The 18,053-nt window shown below is 36.4% G+C and overlaps 1 protein-coding gene across 1 annotated transcript in view; it reads left to right on the top strand.

Annotated features, from left to right (window-relative positions):
- PDE10A (phosphodiesterase 10A) overlaps window positions 1–18,053 on the top strand; it is a 301,470-nt gene that overhangs the window by 268,610 nt on the left and 14,807 nt on the right. The window lies entirely within an intron of this gene.

Raw genomic sequence — 18,053 nt, 5'->3', positions numbered from 1 at the left:
GAGAAGGACAAGCATAACATTTCTTTTTTAGAAGAGTTTGCTTTAAAGCTTTTAGAAGCAATTCACTCAGGTACCACAAACATGAAACATGAGGTTTACAAATGACTACAGATATGCAATAAAGTTTACCTCTTCAAGAATATCATATACATGTAGTAAAATGATATCGATTCCTTTGATTAAGCCGTCGTTGTTTGTGATTCAGTTTGCATTCAAACAGGCAGGTCCAGATTTTGCAGAGCCTGAAATTTAGACAATTTTGGGAACCCTGTTTAAGGAAAAAAGAGATACCTATTTTCACCTAGGGCAGTCTGAACACATTACCAGGACCCTCCCAGGACCATGGAAGGGGTTGGTGTCAGTATGGGCCACAGAGGTTCTTCCCAGCACATCTTCCTCTGCTTGCAACAGGTTTTGTGTGTAGCTCTTGTAAAAACAGGTGTTTGTTTACAGTTCTCTTTCTTATGGTGGTTTATAAGATTAGGAAAATAGACCCTGGATGAAAGTAGCCTTTGGTTTGCTGAAACTCATACACATACATTTTTTTAGATTATAAGTAAGAGTCATGTAACTTGTATCAAGTTTCTTTCATATATTTTTAGCAAAATGGTTACAATAATATTTTAAAATAGAAAATTTAAAATCTAATTACAAATAATATATTTGGTGCTTAATGCATATGTGTGTGTTAATGGTGTATACTGTCTACCTATGGATGATTAAATTTTGGATAATTTTAAAGGTAATGCATGTTTGTCTTAACAATTCAAAGAGTGCAGAAGTGTATATAAGAAGAATATTCTGTTTTTCTGCATTCCATGCCAGCAATCTATTTGGTATTAAAATCATCCCATGTACTTTTCTGTGTTTATTCAAAGCTCTGTGTTGGGGTGTGTGTGTCTGTCTATACACTGTATCTACACAAACATACTGTCCTCTGTTTTTTATTAATAAAAATGTGATTATACTGGATGCATTCCCTGTTTTTAGGAGTTACATAACACCTTGTAGGATGGGGTACAACAATATAAAGGCTTATTAAAACTTTCCCCATACTGGTGGTCAGATATTTCTAGAATTTTGCAGTGTAAATAATGCTGCAATAAACTTGCTTATTTAGTCTACCTGTTGACCTATTGGTCCTTTAAAAATAGATTCTCCTCCTAACATGTGGGTGAAAATTGTTGCTCATTAAATGTGCCATTTTCTGATAGCTCTCTGTATTACAGATTGCTTCATGTTTGTTGGCCATTTATTAATCCTACTTCTATGTATATGTCTGTTCAGAGCTTTTGTATATTTTTTGTTGAATTGTTTACTTTTTATGATAAATCAGTGTACATTATATATTTTGTTAAGGGTACTAAGAGTTTCTCTGTTATATGTTACAAATATTTTCTCTAGGCAATTTTCAAAAATTTTATTCAGATTTTCTTTTGACTATAAAGAAATTTAATTTCATGAGGTCAGATCTCCCATTTGTTTTTATCAAATCTGGTTTCCTGTCTTGTGTAAGACAACCTCCCCTGTCCTCACAGTAATATATATAGTACTTAGTTAATAGTTTTGTATATTTTTATAGTTTTGATTCTCATAGTTAGATCTTAGTTCTTCTGGAGTTATGTCTTTTATTTATAACTGGTGAGTTGAATCAATATTATTTAATTAATAATCTCTTTTTTCCATTGATTGAAGTTTTCATCTAAACTTGGATAATTGTTTGGATTCCTTTATCCATTTAAATACTAATTACCTAATTTTCCACTATGTTCATACTGTTTTGATTACTGAAACTATACATATATATTGAAACTTATACATACCTGGTAAGATCATCTTCATCTTTCAATTACCTTCTAAAAATTTTATGGAAACTGTTACTTAATAAATACATTTTTAAATATTTTTTATTAAAAACTATTTCAAACTTATAAAAAAGTAGAAATTATATTGAGATATACAATTTATACCCACTACCTGCATTCAAGAATTGTTAACATTTTACCATATATTTCAACCTTTCTTTTTTCGATGTGCCCTTTGAATGTAAATTATAGACATCATGACTTTTATCCCCTTCATCATGAATACTTAAAAAAGAAATATTCTGCTATCAGTTCAAAATACCCACATTGGCATTTTCATTGCAGCTGTGTTTATTTCTTCACTTGAAAATGGAAGTAGATTGTCTTCAAAGACACTGGCATGAGTCTTTAATCCTTTTTTTTTTTAATATATTGGAGTTCAATTTGCCAATATATAGCATAGTACCCAGTGCTCATCCCATCAAGTGCCCCCATCAGTGCCCGTCACCCAGTCACCCCTACCCCCTGCCCACCTCCCTCTCCACCACCCCTTGTTCGTTTCCCAGAGTTAGGAGTCTCTCATGTTCTGTCTCCTTCTCTGATATTTCCTACTCATTTTCTCTCCTTTCCCCTTTATTCCCTGTCACTATTTTTTATATTCCCCAAATGAATGAAACCATATAATGTTTGTCCTTCTCTGATTGACTTATTTCATGAGTCTTTAATCCTGACAACACTTTATAGGCTTGTCTACACAGGTCCTATCTCTTGGTAAAATTATATGGTTGTTTTACAGATTTAATCACTTGTGAATATATTTTTCCCCCATTTTTAACTGGAAATACAGCTTCCAGTATAAAGTTATGAATTTCTATATATTTCTCTGTTTTGCTTCATGTGTTTAGAAACTTTATTAAATGCTTACACATTTATATTTGTTATGTCTTCTCTATGATCTACCCTCTGGTCAATGTGGAGTTAATTCTTGTTTATTGTCTGTAATACTTCTTGCTGTAGAGTTTTCTGTGTTAAGAGGCACACCAGCTTCTTTATGCTTACTTGTGACATGTCACATTTTTTCCAGTTCTTTATTGTCATCCTATCTGTGACTTTATATTTAGAGTGGTCTTGTTACCTGCAAGTGCTTGAGACCCAAAATCACTAACTTCCTAATGGACTGTTCGTTCTGTTTGCATTATTGTTTCTATATTTGTGGTTGTCTCATTATCTTACTTGTGTTCTCTTTAACTGCTTGTTCTTTGTGTCTCCTTTCCTGCCTTCATCTGAGTTAACTGAATGTTTCCTTCAGCACTTCTTTCTTTCTTTTTTTTTTCTTTTTCTTTTTTTTTATCAGCACTTCTTTCTGTATCTTCTATGGGCTTTCACTGTTACACCTCTCTATATTTTAGGTGGTTCCTCTCCAGTTTACAGTCTCCATTTTTATCAGTTGCTTTGAATTAATATCATGCCATTTCCATACAATGTAAAAAACTTGAAAAACAATCCACTTATATACCCCCTTTTGTCTTTATGCTTTGTTAAATATGATACTGATACATTTGTTTTGTATCCCACATAGGTTGCTAATATTTTAAACGAGTCAGTTGGTTACTAAAAATTTTTTTAAAAGAAAAAAAGTCACATGTCCTATTTCCCCACATATATACCATTTCCGATGATTCATATTTATTCAGGCAATTCCAAATTTCTATCTAGTAGTATTATCTTACCCTAGTCTAAAGAACTTCCTTTAACATTTCTTACAGTGTGTTGACAGCACTTTCCTCCAGCCTTTGTTTATCTGAAAATGCCTTTATTTGGGCTTCACTTTTCAGATATTTTTGCTGGATTTGCAATTCTAAGTTGATTGGTTTTCTTTTGAAAATGTTCAGTGGCCTCCTGGCCTTCATCTTTTTTTTTTTTTTTCCTGATAAGAAGTCAGTGGCCATTCTTATTTTTATTCTTCTATATATAACATGTCTTTTTATTCTGGCTATTCTTAAGGTTTTGTCTGTATCTTTTGGTTTTTAGCACTTTGTAATGTTCCTAAGTGTGGTCTTCTGGCACTTGACCCTGCTTGAGGTCCTTCCTCTGAGGTTTTGGGGACTATTGGCTGCTGATTTCAGCGAAATATAGAAAAATTTCCACATTATTTTTCTTCAAATATGTTTTTCTGTCTCACTTGTCACTTTTCTTCCACAGCTCCAATTATACATTTGATAGATCACATAATGCCGTCTTATGGGCTAGGGAAGCTCTGAATTGTTTTTTCAGTCTTCTCCTTCTGTGTACCTCAGTTTGGGCAATTGGCTGTACTGTGTCTTTGATTCCACTGGTCCTTCCCAGAATCTTTCCCAGTTTGTTATTAACTCCATCCAGTGGTGTATTTTAAGTAGTGTGTTTTCCAGTTCTGAGATTTATTTTTGGTTCATTTTTGTAGTATTTTTGTCTCAAAATTCTCCATCACTTTGGTCTTTGTATTCAGATATATAGATTTTTTCTGAAGATTATTTGACACATCAGTAATTCAGAAAGCCTTGTCTGCATCTCCACTATCTGAGTTTTCTATGAATCTGTTTAGTTGACTATTTTTTCCCTGAATTATGGAGTACCTTTTTCTATTTATTTATGTACTACATTGTGGGTAAATATACTGTGTCATCTTTCTGGAATCTGGTATCTTTCTCTAAAACTAATTGATTTTTTTTCTAGTAGCTGATTAAATTTCTCATGGATCACCCTACACTTATGGATATGTGCCTTTAAGCATTTTTAGCATGGTTCTGTTTCTGTTTTGACCTTGGTCTTTGGGTCACCAAATATTTGAGGGGAATATGAATAAGATTTGGGGACCACTATCTATGGCTGTCTCATGGTTTCACGTGTGAATTCTATCAAACACTTATAGAGGAAATAATATCAATCTTATACAAAATATTTCTGAAAATGGGAATAGGAAGCATTTACCGCCTTATTTTATGAAGGCTGCAGAATCCTGATGCCAGCACCTGACAGACACATTACAAAAGTAGTAAAGATCAATCAATATTCCTCATGGACATAGATGCAAAATTTATAACAAAGTGTAACAAATTTAGTCACATATAAAAAATAATAAAGCATAACAAGTGGATTTTATCTCAGGAATAGCATTTACTAATTAATATAATTCACAGGAATAGAATACAGAAGAAACACTATGTGACCATTTCAAAAGATGCAGAAAAAGCATTTGACAAAAACCCCTGTTGATGGAGGGAAATATCTGAGCAAACTAGGAATATAATACTTCTTTAATGTCTTAAAGAGCATCTTTGAAAACACTATATAGCCACTGTGGTGATAGGTGATGTATTAAGGACTTGCCCTCCAAGTCTAGAAGCAAATGAAGGATGACCACTTCTAGTCTGCTTTGAGCTGGCACCTAGTCAGTGCATCACAGTGAGAAAGAAGTAAAAGGCATAAGAGTTGAAAGGAAAAAGGAAATCTGTCCTTATTTTTAAGTCACATACAATCTGCTTTAAAAAAATACTAAGGAATCTCTAAAAAGTCTGCTAGACTTAAATAAGTTAATTTAGCAAGTTTACAAGATAGATGATCAGCCTTTTAAAAATTATTTATTTTCATATATGAATAACTATCAATTGGAAATTGAAGTGAATAAAACCATTTTACATGCTGTGTCATTTTTTTAAATAGCATACTTGAATAGATTTTACATGGTATATAAGTCGCTGTGCTAAAAACGCAGACCGTTTCTGAAATAAAGAGTACTATACGAATAGAGTGATTTGTCTTGATTATAAATTACAAAAAATCGGTATTGCTAAGATATCAGTTCTCTGCAAATAATGCTCCAAAAGCGTAATCCCACTTGAAACCTTAGCAGGCTTTTTTTGTAGACTTTGACAAACAAAGCTCAAATTTATATAGAAATACAAAAGATCTAAAATAGTCAAAACAGTTTTGTCAAACAAAAGCCCAATTGGAAGACTTAACACTACCCAATTTCTAGGTTTACTATGAAGTATCAGTAATCAAGACAGTGTGTATTGGTGTTAGAGTAGACAAATAAATTGGTGGAACAGATTACAGAAGACATGCTATATATAGCCTATTGATTTTTAACCAAAGTTTAAGAAAATTCAATGGGGGAATGGATAGTCTGTTCAACAATTGGCTCTTGAATTACTGAGGTTTTAGTTGGATGGTAGACTTAAATGTAAAAGCTAAAATAATAAAAATTTCTAGAATAAAACATAGGAGACAATCTTAATGACCTTGGGTAGGCAAAGATTCCCTAGCACACAAAAAGTACTAACCTTCAGAGATGTCGGTCAACGGCTACATCCTTTCAGTTGTAAGATTAGTAAGGTCTGAGGATCTAATTATAGCATGGTGATTATAGATGATACTATATTTTATATTTGCAGTTTGCTAAGAGAGTAGATCTTAAGTGTTCTCATCATACACACAAAAAGTAACTATATGAGCTGCTGGATGTGTTAATTTGATTGTGGTAGTCATTTCACAGTGTGTACATGTATCAAATCATCACATTGTATAACTTAAATATATACAACTCTTATTTGTCAATCATACCTCAGTGAAGCTGGAAGAAACAAAATGAAAGCCCTAACCTTCAAATGAACAAATGAAAGATTGGACTTTATCACATTAAGAACTTACAATCTTCAAAACCTTTAAGGAAGTGAAAAGCTACACAATGTAAGAAAAATGTTCTCTGTATTTAAGTCTTATGTAAGTCTTACAAATCAATATTAAGACAAAATAACCATTATATGAAAGATTTACCTTATAAATTTTAAGTAAACATGTGAATGACCTTAAAGGAGGTTAAATGTTAATATAAATGGTATAAAGTGAAATATAAGATATGGAATGTCTCTCTGAAATGTGAGTGTGTTGGATCAGAGGCTCCTGAGGGATTGGCCAGCGAGGAGTGAGAGAAGCAAGCAGAAGCACAGAGAAACCCAAAGTTCCATGACTACAGATTGTTAAATGCCAAGCCTGGGCCAGGTGAATATGAAGCAAAGAGCGAGACAGCTACTTGCCCAATTGCTGCCAGTGTTTCCAGTCTAATAGGAAGATTGACACATAATGAAATGGAAAGGTTGTGGAAAGAGAAAGATTTGACTTCATCTGAGGAAATGGAAATGTTGTGGAAAGGCCCATCCACATTTGCACAGCTTAGTTCTGAACCTGAATATCCTCAAAATAAAATTGTGTTCTAGGAACTGTTATGGGCTAAATTGTGTCCCCTAAAAAAATGCCTGGGTTGAAATCCTAATTCCCAGAATGTGACAGTATTTGAGAGGAGAGAGGAGAGGGAGGAGGAGGAGTTCAAAGAGTAATTAGATAAAATGAGGCCATATAAGTGGGTCCTCATCCTGTATGACTGATACCTTTAGAAGAAGAAATTTAGATACAGACATGACAGATGGAAGACCATGTGAAGACACAGGGAGAAGGTGCCCAACTGCAAGTCAAGAAGAGAGGTCCAGAATAGACCCTTCCCTCATGGTCCTCAGTAGGAACCAACCTTGCTGACACCTTGAATCTTAGACTTCTAGACTCTGGCCTCCAGAACTGTGAGACAATAAATTTCTATTGCTTAAGCCACCAAGTTTGTGGTACTTTGTTACAGCAACTCTAGCAAACTAATACAGAGACCTACGTGATTTTTTTGTCTTCTGCAATCAAAATTGTCCAAGTTACCCAAGGGATAAGCAGACTTGACTTTGGGGAGGGAAGATCTGGCCAGTCTTCAGTGGGGCTTCCTGGGTAGGGCAGCCCCACTTTGTGCCTGTTGGGCCTCCTTTTGCCCAGCCAGGTAAATTAGCACAGACACCTGTTGTCCCTCTTGGATGGGGAGTGATTAGGTAAGAAGACATCTACCAGGTCATGGTTTCCTGATGTTCTAACTTGGATCCAGAATCACAGTCCTGCAGGCCTCCCTGCAGGAGGAGAGACAAAGCTCAGGAATCTCACCTTTCAGCTTCTTGGTACGGGAGGGGTGGGGGTGGGATTGTGAGAGTCTCCTGTCATGACTCATGTGAGGTATCATAGAGAAGAGAAGTTAAGAGAGTAATAATGACCATACTGGAAAGCAGTTAAGCTCGTTCTCACAATGGCATTACACAGGATCAAAAACTCTGCATGATTTGATCCTGTTTGTAATCAGAGTTGCCATGAACTAATACCCAAACCAGTGGGCAGGGTGAGTTCAGTGTGACCAAACTGGGCACATGTGGGCACATGGGTGGGAGCCTTTGGGCTTCACCAGAAAAGGCCCTCATCCTTCTGTTCCATTCCTTGGAGCCCTTGAAATCCCATCGTTGTCTGCCTTTTCAGTGAGGATGTTATCACAGCTGGCCTGTGCCAATAAGAGAAGAGCAGGGGCCTTCAGCTAGCCAGACTCAGAAATTCTGCAAACGAGGCTCTCTGTGTCCTGGTAAGAAGAAACCAGCTGGGCTATTGGGAAGATGAAGAATGTGTAGACCTGCCTAGAGCTGAATAATTTTCCATTCCCTATGTTTCTAGGCTGGAGCAGATGCTTCTAGCAGCCGAAAGACTTGGACAGACAGCTCTAGGAAGTCCCAGAGAAGTGGGAGGAGGGGATACCAAGGAGAAGAACAAGCTCTGCCCTAGAGGACAGGACAGGAGATCAACTGGTGCCTTGTTTGGGTTGAGGCTTGGCCAGGGGCTTGTGCAGCACAGCAAGAGTCAACTGGGAGAAGGAGAACTCGCCGTCAGCCTTTCCATCTGTATGCTAACCCTTACTAAGTACCGAGTGTTTACAAAGTGTAATGCCAGCAGTAGAGGAGAGCTTCAAGACAGTGACAGACTCTTCTCTGGTATCCCTGCACAGGAGTATTATAAGCTTGTATTTTACATTTAAGTCTGTGATCCATTCTGAGTCAATTTTTAGTGAAGCGTTAAAGGTCTGTGTATAGATTCTTTTTTTTTTTTTTTTTTTTTTTTGCATGGGGATGTCCTGTTGTTCCAGCACCCTTTGTTGAAGATTATCTTTGTTCCATTGTATTGCTTTTGCCTGATCTGTCCCAGGTGATTCGCCTGTATTTATGTGGGTCTATTTGGGGCTCTCTGTTCTGTTCCATTGATGTGTTTGTCCATTCTTTCTCCACTACCTCACTGTCTTGATTACTATAGCTTTATAGTAAATCTTGAAGTCAGGTAGTGTCCATCCTCCAACTTCATTCTCCTTCAATATTGTGTTTTGCCTCTCCCAAGTAAATAGCAGTTGTTTTTAATTTCAGATTGCACTCCTTTGTTGCTGGTATATAGAAAATGACTGCCTTTGGTATGTTAACTTTGTATCTTGTGACCTTGCTGTAATTATTTATTTATTAGTTCCAGAAGCATTTTTATTGATTCTTTCAAATTTTCTATGACAGCCATGTGTGAACAGTTTTATTTCTTCTTTTCTAATCAGTGTAGCATTTCTTTCTTTCTTTTTTTTTTGTTTTTTTTTTGTTTTTTGTTTTTTGTTTTTTTTTTTGTTTGTTTTTTGTTTTTTGTTTTTTTTTTTTTTTTTTTTTTTTTTTTTTTTTTTGGTCTTATCCCAGTAGCAAGGACTTCCAGTACAGTATTGAAAAGGAGTGGTGAAAGAGAACACTCTTGCCTTGTTCCTGATCTTAATGGGAAAGCTTTGAGTTTCCCACCATGAAGTATAATGTTAGCTGTAGGATTTTTGTAGATATTTATCAAGTTGACAAAGTTCCCCCATGCCTAGTTCACTGAAAGCTTTTATCATGCGTGACTGTTGGGAGTTTGTCAAATGCTTTTACTGCATCTACTGACAGGATAATGTGATTTTTCTTTTGAGTATGTTGATATGATGGGTTACACTAATTGACTTTTGAGTACTGAACCTGACTTACATACCCTGGGTACCTGGGATAAATCATAATTGGACATGTTGTATAATTCTTTTTATACAGCATTATATTAGATTTGCTAATATTTTGTCGAGGATTTTTGCATTTATGCTATGAGAAATATTAGGCTACAGTTTTCTTGTTAATGTCTTTGTGCAGTTTTGTTATCAGGGTAATGGTGGGCTCATGGAATGAGTTAGGAACTGTTTCCTCTACTTCTGTCCTCTAAAAGATATTATAGAGAATTGGTATAATTTCTATATTAAATATTTGGTAGGATTCACCCTCTGAACCCATCTGGGCCTGGTACTTTCTGTTTTGGAAGACTATTGTTGATTCAATTTCTTTAATAGATATAAGCCTATTTGAATTATCTATTTCTTTTTGTTTGTTTTGGCAGGTTGTATCATTCAAGAAATTGATCCATTTCATCAGGTTATCAAACCTGTGGGTTTAAGGTTGCTGAGAGTATTTCTTCATTATCCCTTTAATGTCGTTGGGATCTGTTGTGACCTTCTCTCTCATATCTGATGCTAGTAATTTGTATCCTCTTTTTCCCTTGGTTTAGACTAGCTAGAGAAGCTTATTGTTTTTTGTTTTTTTTGTGTGTGTGTGTTTGTGTTTTTAAAGATTTATTTATTCATGGGAGATACAGAGAGAAAGTTAGGCAGAGACACAGGCAGAGGGAAAAGCAGGCTCCATGCAGGGAGCCCGATGTGGGACTTGATTCCGGGTCTCTAGGGTCATGCCCTGGGCCGAAGGCAGTGCTAAACCACTGAGCCACCTGGGCTGCCCTAGCTTATTGTTTTTATTGATCTTTTCAGAGAACCAGCTTCTGATTTGGTTGATTTTTTTTCTATCAATTTTCTATTTTCAGGTACATCGATGTCTGCCCCCAGAAATAATAATTCTTATTATTTATTTTCTCCTGCTTCATTTGGATTTAATTGCTCTTCTTTTTATAGTTGCCTGAAATAGAAGCTTGGGTTTGGTTTTTTTTAAAAGATTTTATTTATTCATGGTAGACATAGAGAGAGAGGAGAGAGAGAGAGTGAGAGAGAGAGAGAGAGAGAGAGAGGCAGAGACACAGGCAGAGGGAGAAGCAGGCTCCATGCCGGGAGCCCAATGTGGGACTCGATCCCAGGACTTCAGGATCGCGCCCTGGGCCAAAGGCAGGTGCCAAACCGCTGAGCCATCCAGGGATCCCCAAAGTTTGGGTTTTTTATTTTATATCTTTATTCTTTTCTATTGTGTACGTTTAATGTTATTAATTTCCCTCTAAACACATCTTTCCCGGCATCCACAAGTTGTATTGTGTTTTCATTTTCATTTAGCCATAAATACTTTTAATTTTTCTTGATTTCTTCCATGACTTGTGTTATTTGGAAGTGCTTTTGTTTAATCTCCAGGTATTTGGGGGATTCTCTGGCTATTTTTCTGTTATTGCTATCTAGTTAATTCCATTGTTATCTAAAAGCATGTAGTATATAATTTCCATTCTTTTAAATTTGTTATGGTATATTTTGTGGCCTACAACATGGTCTGTCTTGTTGAATGTTACATGTGAGCTTGAAAAGAGTGTGTTTTCTACAGTTGTTAGATAAAATAGTCTACAGATGTCAACTGTATACAATAGTTTGATGGACTTATTGAATTCAAACATGTCCTCACTGATTTTCTGCTGTCTGGATCTGCCATTTCTGATAGAAGGGTGTTGAAATCTCCAGCTATAATAATGGATTTATCTATTTCTCTTTGGCAGTTCTGTCTGCTTTTGCCTTACATACTTTAATGTTCTGTTGTTAGGCTTATACAAGTTGAGAATTGTTACATCTTCTTGGAAAACTGATCCCTTTATTATTATGAAATGGTCCTTTTTATTGCTGATAACTTTAGCTTTGAAGTCTGTTCTGTCTGAAATTAATATAGCTGTTCCCATTTTCTTGTGAACAGTGTTAGCCTGGTATCTTTCTCCACTCATTGACTTTTAATATCTATGTGTCTTTATATTTAAACTGAGTTTCTTGTAGACAGCATATAGTTGAGTTGAGTCTTGTTGTTTGGTCCACTCGGATGACCTTTTTTAAGTGGTGTATTTAGACCACTGACATTTGAAGTGATTATTGTTATAATTGCATAATATATACCATATTCACTACTCTTTTCTCCTCTTCACAGTTATTCTTTGTTCCTATTTTGCCTTTTACTCTTTTTCCACCTTTTGTGGCTTATTTGATGATTTTATATGATTCCATTTTCTCTCCTTTCTTACAATATCATACTTTTTTTAACTTTTTTTTTTTAGTGGTTGCCCTAGAGTGAAAGATTTTTTTCAGATCCTAAAGCCAATAAGAATGTGAAATTTTGTTCAATATATTTAGATGTAAAGAAAACCAAAGTAAAACAATGATATACCACTACATGTTCCACTAGAATGGCCAAAATTAAAAAGACCAACAATACCTAGGTGTTGGCAAGGATGTGGAGCTACTAAAATATTAACATATTCTGGTGGGAGAATAAACTATATACAACTGCTTTAGGTAGAATTTGGAAGTTTTTTATAAAGCTAAATATATGCTTACTTTGTGACTCCATTCTTAGGTTCCTCAAGAGAAATAAAAGCGTATTGTTCACACAAAGACTCAGACACAAATGTTTCCCACAGTCTTATTCATAATACATCTAAACTGGAAGCACCTCAAATGTCCAATAACAGGTGCATGTATAGACAGTTTCTGGCATTTCCACAATGGAATTCTGTTCTATTCAGCAGTTTTAAAAATTAGGAACTGCTGACTTGTGAACAACATGGATGAGTCACACACATTTTGTTGAATAAAATAATTTATATATTCTATAAGAAAACATTTTTATGAAGCGCTAGTGTAGGCCAAATGAATTAACGGTGTTAGGGATTGTGGTTGAAATCAGACTGGCATCTGTGGGGTCAGGGAAAGACCACTACTTGGGAGAAGGACAGAAGGGGTTTCTGGGTGCTGGAGACGTTCCTTGTCTTCATCGATGTGGTGGTTTGGGACTATAACATTGTCATACTCCTTGAACTTTATCCATCAAATGTATGCATTTCATTCTATATATATTTCATCTAAATTAAAGTATGAGAAACAAAAATATATAATCCAGAAATACGATCATGTGGTAAAATATGAACTATTTTTGCTTCAAGTGTTTTGTCCTTAAACAAGATGGATTTTGTGATTCTATCAGTTTTTAGATGGAATCATTTAAAAAGTAAATAGAATGGTCTTTAATTCACCAGATGAGATCAAATCTTCTTTCTAGGGGGATTAGGAGTTGGTGAGCTCATAGAAGCAGCCCACAGAATATGCATAGTGATGAGTAGGCTTTTCACCCAGTTTAGAATTAGTAACGTTTGAAATATTCCCACATTTGACGTGGGTTTGGTGGCCTTCCATGGATCTCCTTATGAGGATTCTGTCTCAATGTACATAAAGAATTGCACAATTGGGGCCATTCTTCAAGATGGCAGGTGTAGTATGCAACCACAGTGGCTTCTCTGAAGGCTCAGAGCTGATCTCATGGCTGTTGTTGCAAGCCCTTCATCTCTCCATCTTGTAGAGCCTCTTATTATGCTCGAGTTAACACAGACATCATTTCCCTGTGACTAGATGTGTATTCCACCAGCCATCCTTGTCATTAATGCGGGTTTGCTCCCGACACTCCCTAGACAGCATCACCTGGATCTGGACAGCTGTTTCTCCAGCAGAGCCTACAGGTTGCAGATGTATTTCACTTCAATGCTGGAAATAGCTCAGTTGGGCACTCTACAGAAGGGATAGGTATCAACTCCAAATGTTGCTAGTTTTTATATCTCATTCCCAATTTTCTTGCTTGAGTAATTCCTGTTCAAAAAAAACATGAGCAACTGCTCCCTTCCTTGATTCTGCTGCACGTTAGAACTGTTTTCCAAGGTGCAGGTGTCTACCTTGCCAGCTGGCCCATATTCATAGTAGCCAGGCACTCTGAAAACTGTTAAAAAGGATGCTTCTCTAAAGCTATTTTTTCTCTATTAGTTAGTGGGTAGTCTATAAGCTAGTAATATATTTTTAAGTAAATGTTACTGTTTCTGCTATTTTACTGTTTACCTTTGCTTATCAGTATCTTTTTAAATTATGAGTTTTTTTATTATGAATTCTTGATCTCTTTCATACTTTTCATATGTCAATTTATCTGATACTGCTGAAATGTCTGTACTTAAAAATATGATAATATTAGGTGATAATTTTTATAGATATCGATTATAACGACTCCACTGGATAGTTGGTAAACAACAGACAGTGGCTTCTCTCTTTACACCTAGAATTATAATACTAAAGCATGAAAAGATGACATTCATCTGAGGAAGTCAATGATGGACTTTGGCCAAGAGTGAAATCACCTAATGTCTAGAGAAGTGCATCCTTTATTTAAATTAAGAATCTCTGTCTACCTGCCGTAGTAAATGCATGAGGGCCTCATTCTGCTAGTTATGCTTTATGTTTCATCTGAAGAGCTTGAAATGTAGGGAAACTAAGTTCTAACATGAAATTGCTAATGTTCTAACTTGATTCAAAGTTACACACAGTAGCCCATGTTGCTGTGTAAGGGCTCTCAATTCTAGAACTAAGACAATGCATGATTTTGTTATGCAAATAAATTTTGAATTAGGATGATTTTTAATAGCAGCAAGTCCGTGACACACATTTGCTCGAGTGATTCTCCATTGGCATGTACTCATTTTTCTCTCCATGCTATTTTGTGAAGAAGCAACATAGGATTCTATAAAATGAAGAATTGAGAGCTTGAGTTCAAAGTTTACTTTAGTGAGATCATCACTGCACCATGCTTATGCCTCTTTCAAAGAGTTATTTGTATTATTTGTGTCATTGGAAACAGTAGGAGTCTGACATCTCTCCTATGGCTTTGGCTCTGCAGCTATTCAAATAATATTTTCAGAGAATCCATAATATCCTGATTCTGGTTTAATGTTTAAAAAATAGCCACAATGGGCTGTCTTATCAGAGAACTATAATACAGTGATTTAAAATTCCTTGAAGATGAGCTTAAAACAGGAAAAAAATCATTAAAATGGTCATTTAAGGGGAAAATGATTTAACCTAGTCCCTTTTCAAATATTATGTATGATCTGATTTTAAAATGAAACAGAAGAGTTAAAATAAGACTATAGTAGTTTCTAAGCAAAACGTCCACTAATACATCCCCCAAAGACTTATTCTTTATTTACCCACTGGACCCCAGTTTACCCAACCTCTGCCATAGTTGTAATAACCTGGTCATTGATTAGCATTTTGTGTATGAACATTCTAAGATATGCAGGCATGTATTTATTTTCCTTTTTCTTTTTTTCTATTTTCTATGACAGTTTTGTGCTGGACTATCCAGACACTTTAACCTGGGGTCCCCAAACACTAATGGAATTGATTTTCTTAGATTAGTAGAAATTTTGACCTTAAACCCATTTTTCTATTTCTGTGCCATGTTGATACATGACTAAAGAGGTATAATTTTATATTTAAGTGGTTTGCGTTTCAAACGTGTTTTCCACTGTGAACGACAGCTTTCTAGCTCTCTCCTCTGAGGTACTCCTGTCATCTGGGTGGCCTCAGTTTGGCCTCCAGATTCACTGACCACGTTTTCCACTTGGACCTCTAGGGACTAGTTCACCCAGCTCCCTTGCTCCCCCTCCAGCTTCTGTCTAGATTCAGAGACTGGTGGCACTGACAAGAGATAAAAGGGTGGGAGGAGAGAAGAGTTGGTGTGTTTGCCTCCCTTGCTTTGTCCCTGTGGGTCCCTGGCTACGCAGGGCTTCTGGGGAAGGATACAGCATGTGCTTCCCATCTTCGGCCTCCCTTCAGCCTGCCCCTGCCTTTGTGAATGTTTGACGTTGGGATCCTAGCTGAAGATTATCAGCTTGTGTTCGAGTAGGTAATGTCACTGTGTTTAAAAACTGGGCCACATTATTCAGGAGGCCAGAATGAGGTCAGAGCCTAGTGAACAGTGAGGGTAGAGAATTAGAGGTCCTGAGTCTTCAGTTTTGAGTTCACTGTGGAAACTGAGCCAGTCATTCATTCTTTTTGAATTCTAGATATTGACACAAGTGAGGAATTGTGATAATAATCATCTGAGAACTCAACTCTTTGTATATCTTCATATCTCTACCTGAAATCTTTTATAAAGTTACTTATGTCTCATCTGCTCCAGCCGTGTGTTTCTACTTTTTTTTCCACTTGGACATCGTCTTTATGGCTGATCAACTTCTATAGACAGTGGAGAGTAGGCAGGGGGTGGGAGGCATAATGGAAGAGTAACCCACCTGAAATCCTGCAGATTGTGTGGTTTCCTCTCCTTTTATAAGGTTTTGTGATTCTGTGATCTTCTGATGTGGGAGGAGAATTTTAAGATAGGGTGGCTCTGAGAAGATAAATGAGTACATCTCTCATCTCCTGGTGAGAGATGCTCACTTTCAGATATCAATGTCTGCACATCCTGATAGATCCTCTGTGTTTGGTTTCCCTGCCTGGTCTGAGATTATGCATTAGGGAAAGGAGAAGGGAGAGAAGGGGTGGGCGCTTTGTCACCATAACTCTTGGAGATGTTAATGTGCTTCATCTTGGCTCTACCCAACATCCAGAGCCCTCCTTTCCCTGGACCACTGTGGTCTCCTATGGAATCTCTCCCCTTCCCCCCGTGCCCCTACAGTTGTACAAGTCATTCTCCACCCAGATCTCTCTAAAGCATGAACATGTTGCTCCTCTGCTCACAGTCTCTACTGTCTGATGGCTTGCTTGTTAGTCCTCAGACACACCATGCTCATTACTGACACGTCAGGACTTTCACACCTACTCATCTCTACTGGGACTTTCTCACAGATCTTCATTATTTTGCCTCTTTCGCAATGATTTTTACCAACGTTTTCAATGAAATTTTTTAACCTTATTTTCTGCTTGTCCCTATTAGAATGTTAGTTCTATAAGCACAGGGCTACTTGATTCATTACTATAACTGTTCTTGAGACATAGAGGCATTTCAGAAATTTTTGGAATAAGTGAATGTAGCCAAACCCCCAGAAATTAATTACCAAAGAATCATCTATAACATAGGCATTGTGTTGGACTCTGTTATTTTTACAGAATAGGTTATACAGGATTGTACCTAGAGTATAGTTAGCCTAAACTCCATCCCTTTCATGGTTGGTTATTAGAATACATGATGAATTAAGCATCTATCCCAGTTAGGCCTATATTACATCCATGGAAAGAAACGAAATGATTCCAATTTACATTATATTTCCAGACAACCATAACCATCTAACTAATTTATCCCTGAAAGTAAAAAATAAGTAATTTATTAAAGGTATTTAATAAAAACTTCATCTTATTTTTCTTTTTTGGTTACCAGTAAATAATTACTATTGAATTGTTTTGTCTAAGTAATTTTGACAGTGAAATCTGAATGACAACTGGGTCATAATCTTTTCAACCCTGAGAGGAACCACCTTACCTGGGAAGTCTCATACAGGGAGAGAATTGGTTCCTTGCATCTTGCAGTGCCCAGTTCTATTAACATTTCTTGTTTCATGGATTTACAAGATAAGAAATCTTTTTTGAGATAAAGCATATTAGAATGTTCAGCCAACAGAAGTAAATGTTGGGATATATATGTGTGTATAGTTTAAATGAGATTGGATTATTTCAATCTTATGAAATAGAGTTAGTTTTATTTTATGTTCCATTTCTGTTTAATGAATTTACCTGTTGAATAAACAGATAATAAAGTTGTTCTTTTAGAAGCCCAAATCCAGAAATATTCTTCCTTTAAACCACCAAGTGCTTAGGAAACTCCCTCATCAGGAAAATACAGAATATCCTGATCGTGTTAAGAGGTTTGAACCTTCACACGGCATCTGTTGGGGGTCACAGAATGGATACACAGACGTCTCATCAACATTTTTAGTTATTTCCTCTGCCCTGATAGAGACGTGTTCTTAAGAAAAGTAAGGTAGTAGAAGAGATCGTTTATTAGGCAAATGGCCTAAAGGAAGTGGGCTGATGGGAAATAAAGGAGCCTTGCAAGTGATCAGCGTCCATGACACAGGCAACAGACCAAGCAGGGTCTCCCAGATATCCGGGCATCTCCGTGCGGGAGTGCCACTAAATCAGAAACCCTGTCAAAGTTTGGATAGGTGTTCTTATAATATGCCATCTGCCATGGTCAGGACAGGCTCAGGATCCAGGGGTGGGGCACCGTAGCCACTGATGGGGACCATTGTGCAGCTACAAGA

The sequence above is a fragment of the Nyctereutes procyonoides genome, unplaced genomic scaffold, assembly GCF_905146905.1.
Source record: "Nyctereutes procyonoides isolate TBG_1078 unplaced genomic scaffold, NYPRO_anot_genome, whole genome shotgun sequence".
Classification (NCBI taxonomy): Eukaryota; Metazoa; Chordata; class Mammalia; order Carnivora; family Canidae; genus Nyctereutes; species Nyctereutes procyonoides.
The sequence above is the reverse complement of the archived record's forward strand: the minus strand, read 5'-3'. Positions and strand labels throughout refer to the sequence as shown.